Raw genomic sequence first — 6,622 nt, 5'->3', positions numbered from 1 at the left:
TTTTTTATTGGAAGAGTCGTTTGCCTCAACAAAACAACAAAAATGCAAACAAAAATGCGAACAAAAATTCCGCCCCGCGACCCCACCTACAAAGAAAAACTCATAGCAATTCTTGTACCCGCGAAATATTACACTGGTATGCAAAATTTATCTTTTTTTTACTCCTTCAAATAACACGGTGTTACAAAAATGAGGTTTTAAAATATACGCGGGCGAAGACCTATCAGGTTTTGTAGAGCTAGTCGCACTGAATACGAAACGGTATTTGAAAATCCCCTAACACCCCCAAAATCTGGAGTTACGGGCAAAAAACGGTTTTTTGGACCTTCACCCATTGAAAAAATTCTAGCTTCGACAATTTTTTACCCATTTTCGATTTTTTTACAGTTTCTGATAGAAGATAAATATACCTTTTCAACAATGTATAAAACATGTAACTCGGTTAAACCACTTAGAATTTTTAAGATGTCAAAGTTCAAAAATTCAATTTTTTTTGTCATTTGCCGAACTTCGGCATCAATTTAAAGTATATGTTTTCAAAACAACATGCTATTTAAAAAATATATTCTAAAACTATATCTATTTCCCAATTGATCGAGGTATTTTTTATGAAAATCACTTCAAAATTGGCTTAGAAAAAAAAATTTTTCGATTTCAACCCAGATACAGAAATTCGAACTTTTAGGTATAGAACAAAAATGTTGTTTTGGCACGTAGTAGGATAAGTTGGGCGCCAGGATTTGGTGAAAGGTTTTTGTAGAGGAGCTCAATACAAACATTTTTTTCTTTGGGAGGGGGGTCTATCTCCCCCCGTTTAGGTGGGAGGGGCATTTTTCTAAAAAAAAATTATCAAAATAAAAAAAATTATTAAAAAACAACGGCAACACTTACAGTAATAAATGATACCATTTTCAAAAGGCAAAATTGTGCATTTGATTCTAATTTTTAAATCAATATAATATAACTAATAGTTTTTGAAATAATCGATTTCAAAGTTAAAAATAGGGGAAAAAAATTTTTTAAAACTCATTTTATACTACTTTTGTCCAGACTGTGAATTTTAGTAAAAAAAATTTCTCACACAGAAAACTGCCCCAATTGATTCCTTATCGAACCGTGAAAACTATATGTTTCTATGTCTTCTAGTTTTTGGAAAAATTGAAAAATTATTTTATCAGATTTTTCTTTTTTCAAAATATTTTTTGTTTTTATTTGTTTTTATTTTTCAATTTTATCAAAAACTAGAAGACATAGAAACATATAGTTTTCACTGTTCGATAAGGAATTAATTAAGGCAGTTTTCTGTCTAAGTAATTTATTTACTAAAATTCACAGTCTGGACAAAAATAGTATAAAATGAGTTTTAAAAAATTTTGTTCCCCTATTTTTAACTTTGAAATCGATTATTTCAAAAACTATTGGTAATATTATATTGATTTAAAAATTAGAATCAAATGCACAATTTTGCCTTTTGGAAATGGTATCATTTATTACTGTAAGTGTTGCCGTTGTTTTTTTATAATTTTTTTTATTTTGATAATTTTTTTTTAGAAAAATGCCCCTCCCACCTAAACGGGGGGAGATAGACCCCCCTCCCAAAGAAAAAAATGTTTGTATTGAGCTCCTCTACAAAAACCCTTCACCAAATCCTGGCGCCCAACTTATCCTACTACGTGCCAAAACAACATTTTTGTTCTATACCTAAAAGTTCGAATTTCTGTATCTGGGTTGAAATCGAAAAATTTTTTTTTCTAAGCCAATTTTGAAGTGATTTTCATAAAAAATACCTCGATCAATTGGGAAATAGATATAGTTTTAGAATATATTTTTTAAATAGCATGTTGTTTTGAAAACATATACTTTAAATTGATGCCGAAGTTCGGCAAATGACAAAAAAAATTGAATTTTTGAACTTTGACATCTTATAAATTCTAAGTGGTTTAACCGAGTTACATGTTTAATACATTGTTAAAAAGGTATATTTATCTTCTATCAGAAACTGTAAAAAAATCGAAAATGGGTAAAAAATTGTCGAAGCTAGAATTTTTTCAATGGGTGAAGGTCCAAAAAACCGTTTTTTGCCCGTAACTCCAGATTTTGGGGGTGTTAGGGGATTTTCAAATACCGTTTCGTATTCAGTGCGACTAGCTCTACAAAACCTGATAGGTCTCCACCCGCGTATATTTTGAGTGTTACACCGTGTAATTTTTTGAAATTATGAAAGATTTGACTTTCCTGAATATAAATCTGGTTTTAGAAAAATTCTAGCACATACCATTTTTTTAAAATGATTTTTTAAAAATATGAGCAGTTTGTAGAAAATAACCCTTTTAGATTCGGTTGACATTGTACAAAAATAAAACTATTATTCGTATTAAGCTCAAATTTGGAGGACTTATTTCTCATAATAGGATCTGTTATATGACACCAAATTTGTATTTATTAAGAAAAGTTTAAACACATTTTGAGATACTAATTGACAAAAATATCGAAATCCTGCAGTTTTTAGTAAATCCCACATGAAAATGTCAACGCCCATTATATTTAAAAAGCCAAATAAAGAAAACTATAATAAAATACATTAAACAAAATTTTTACGTGTTTTGTAATTTTATATACTATTTTTCTATTTAGAAATGTCTTATTTGTGGTAAACCATTCGATAAACTGCCTTGTAAAGCTTCAGAATTGTTTCTCCTAGGATCAATAGTTAATAATTGGAATCCGAAGTCAAAAAAATTCTATCACTTCAGGATTTTGAGCTATTAGACCAGTGCCGATGCCTTCAAAAACATTAAAAAGTACAAACAAATCATAGTAGAATGAAACCCATTGGAAAAGGAGGGGAATATGATAAGAATGAAAGGAAAAATAAATTACGGGCGAGCCGAGTTCGGGAAGTGGGAGGGTTGAGTTTTTAATGGTAAAAAATGGTATATCTCGATTTCCGGCAAAACTACAAATCCTATAGAAAAAAGTTGTATGGCAAAGTTGTAGGTAATAAAAAGATCTACAACTTTTGTATCAACAATTTTTTCACATAACCTCAAAATTTATGTGAAAAATTCAAAAAACCGAGTTTTTGGTTTTTTATTTTCATCTTTTTCAAAAACAAAAATTTTTCTACGAAATTTGGTGAAAACTTACCTTATTATGTTCCAAATACACAGTAATTTATTTGATTTAAAATATTAATTTGTTCACCTTATTTTGACTTAATACCAAAAAAACAACCTAATTTTCAATCGAAAATTCACGTGTCAAAATATCAGCTTTTTTTAAAAATTCGGTGGCCATTTCGTTCGTTAAAATGTCTATTTTCTGATGGTGTAAAAAAAATTTTACATTAGTATACTTTAGAACATGTTTTAGTAAAATTCAAAAAATGAAAAAAGCTTGAATTCGAAAAAAATTTTTTATCATTGTTTACAATTTTGGCCATTTTATTCAAATTTACACTTTAATTACTCAAAAAACGTAAGATTAATCAATGTTACATGAAATCTTACGTTTTTTGAGTAATTAAAGTGTAAATTTGAATAAAATGGCCAAAATTGTAAGCAATGATAAAAAATTTTTTTCGAATTCAAGCTTTTTTCATTTTTTGAATTTTACTAAAACATGTTCTAAAGTATACTAATGTAGACATTTTAATGAACGAAATGCCCACCGACTTTTTGAAAAAAGCTGATATTTTGACACGTGAATTTTCGATTGAAAATTAGGGTGTTTTTTTGGTACTAAGACAAAATAAGGTGAACAAATTAATATTTTAAACCAAATAAATTACAGTGTATTTGGAACATAATAAGGTAAGTTTTCACCAAATTTCGTAGAAAAATTTTTGTTTTTGAAAAAGATAAAAATAAAAAACCAAAAACTCGGTTTTTTGAATTTTTCACATAAATTTTGAGGTTATGTGAAAAAATTGTTCATACAAAAGTTGTAGATCTTTTTATTACCTACAACTTTGCCATACAATTTTGAACAATAAACTAGCAAGTGGACTGTAATATTCTGTATAGTGTATATAAATGAAATGAATAAATAAAACACGAATGGTCTTATTAGCTAGACTGCGCGCAGCACGTCCTTTTTATTCAAAGATCTCTTTCGGACTGAGGAGAAGAGAGGGAGGGAGGAATGAGGAAACACACACGATCGTTGGTTGGTCTTGTTGGTTGGCATGCCATGCGTGTGTGTTGGTAGGCTTCTTCTTGAAATAGGCACGGATTATTTAACATCCTGCCCACTTTAAACCTTCGGTTTAATAAATGCTGATTTTTGATCGTTTGGTTCTGCGTTGGGGCTTCTTCCGAATAGCATTTGCTCATGGACATTGGGAAAACATTGGCGCCCCTGCTTGTATATGCCAATGAAAAAACCAAGTCGATTCGGGTATTATGTAATGAAGTGATCACAGTGACTGAGGAGATCGTTCTTCATCTTGCTGGTTTTACTGTGTAATATATGGATTCCCTATTCAGGGCTTGTATTGTTTTTTCCGTGATGTTTGCGGAACAATGAACATTTTGGGTAGTTAAATTTTTTAAATTTTTTGGTGTTGAAAACTTTGCATTTTTATTTGCTGTTTTTGGTTAATGCTGGCAATTGATGAGGTGTTTCAGAATTTTGTTCGATGTTCATGCGGTTGCACCTGTTGTGGAGGCTGTTGCACTACCTGCTGTGATTGTTGTTGTTGTTGGGAAATTTGTGGATTCTGTTGTTTATGGGGCGGTGTTGTTGCTTTGTTTGCAAAAACTGATTTGGAGTCAAAACCTGCTGTTGTTGAGAGTGGAAAACTTGTTGCGTACTTGTTTGCTGTTTTGCGTAAGTGGCTGTTGTGGAACTTGTGGATACTGTTCTGTTGTTGTGGTTGTTTTTGAAGAGTTTTTGTGTGTGTTGAACTTGTTGTGATTCTCCAACCTGCTGGACAACAGTAGGCGCATTTATAACATTCGCAGAGGGTTGTTGTTGAATGATAACAGATGGTTGGGGAAACGTTGGCAGTATTACAGTTTATTGTTGATGGTTTTGTTGTATAATAGGCTGATGTAGTTGCTGTCGAATACCCGGTGTATGAGGCTGAATCACAAAGGTTTGTTGTGAAACAGGTTGTTTTTGTTGCAGCAATTGTTGCTGTTGCTGTTGTTGTTGAAGTTCTTGTTGTAGTAATTGCTGTTGTTGCAAGAGTCGCTGCTGTTGTTGTTGCAACAAAACAGCAGTCTTGTTGGTCTGATAGTAACTATATTTTGTTGGGGATTCGTACTGCTGTTTTGCGTCTTGTGCGCCTTACTGGAGTTTCTACAGTACTTTGTAACGACTGTTGTTGTTGCGCCGGGAACTGAGTAGCAGCTGGTGTTGGATTGATAATAACCTGTTGAAGATTTTGTGGTTGCTGTGGGAGTTGAACGCAGTCATAAACTGTTGCAAGGTAATGTTGTTTATAGCTGGAGGTTTAATGTGTTGTTGTTGATGTTGCAGTGGCCGCTCGGCTGTGACATATTAGCTTCATGCTTTGTTGCTAAGGATTGTGACATGATTACTTGCTGGCATTGACCAATTGATCAACAGATGTCCCTGCCCACTTTGATTCTACAGAATCAAGAGAATTGATTGGTGTTGGTGTTCCCAGACACTTCTCTTGTTGAAAATTCTCGGAAAGAAAAGAAAATAAACATAATATTTAGTCATGCTTCCTACTTCAAGGAATGTATATGTATGTTTTTATGCAAATGTTTGAAATATGTATGTTTTGAGTATTTAATATTTTGTTTTATAATATGAACTGATGGTTCCGAATTGAACTTTGTCTCTTGAACAAACGATTCATTCTGTCTTCATGAAAGAATGTACGCTGGGATGAATTTTGTCTCAAGAACAAATGATTCACCCTGCTAACGCACACTCAATATCGAACTGCGAAAAGGATGCCCTTCGTAGGCAATCTGCTTTACTGAAAGAATGTGCGTTTTGTAAGAACGCACACTCAAAATAAAAGGTTTAAAGGTTAGAAGGTTTATAAGCAATTGCTGGTTGTTCAATTTTTGCATATACTAATTTTGGAAAAAGGTATTTTTTTTTTTTTAAACCCAGTGAAAATAGAGATAAATTTATTGCTCTTATAAAATAAATCTATCATACTTAATGTAGATATAAATGTACTAGCAGTTTTGTTCTGCATGATACTGTTTAAAAATTTTTCTATGACCTAATTTTGTTTTTTTTTTGCTTAAGTTTATTTATTGAGCTTGTTTTATGAATCTGCTTTGAAAGTGAATGAAAAACTTTGTATTTTTTCAATTTATTATTATTCAATTGCTAAACCCTTTTTTTTTTTTGTTTATTGGATATAAAATGTGATCGATCTGATATAGCTGCCGTTTCTTGAGCAGTTTTAATGGAAGACTCATTTTTTTATTATGTACAAACGTTTTTGAGGTGTTTTGTATTGGTGAAAATTTGATTTCAACTGATGTTTTTGGATTGAATTTAGTCTATTAAACGAATGCTTCATTTTGGTTTCATGTTAGAATGTACGCCGGGATGAATTTTGTCTCAAGAACAAATGATTCATCCTGCGAACGTACACTCCAAGTGAAAATATATAAGAAATAAAAGG

The sequence above is a fragment of the Episyrphus balteatus genome, chromosome 4 (assembly GCF_945859705.1).
Source record: "Episyrphus balteatus chromosome 4, idEpiBalt1.1, whole genome shotgun sequence".
Taxonomy (NCBI): domain Eukaryota; kingdom Metazoa; phylum Arthropoda; class Insecta; order Diptera; family Syrphidae; genus Episyrphus; species Episyrphus balteatus.
Note: the sequence above shows the minus strand (reverse complement) of the source record.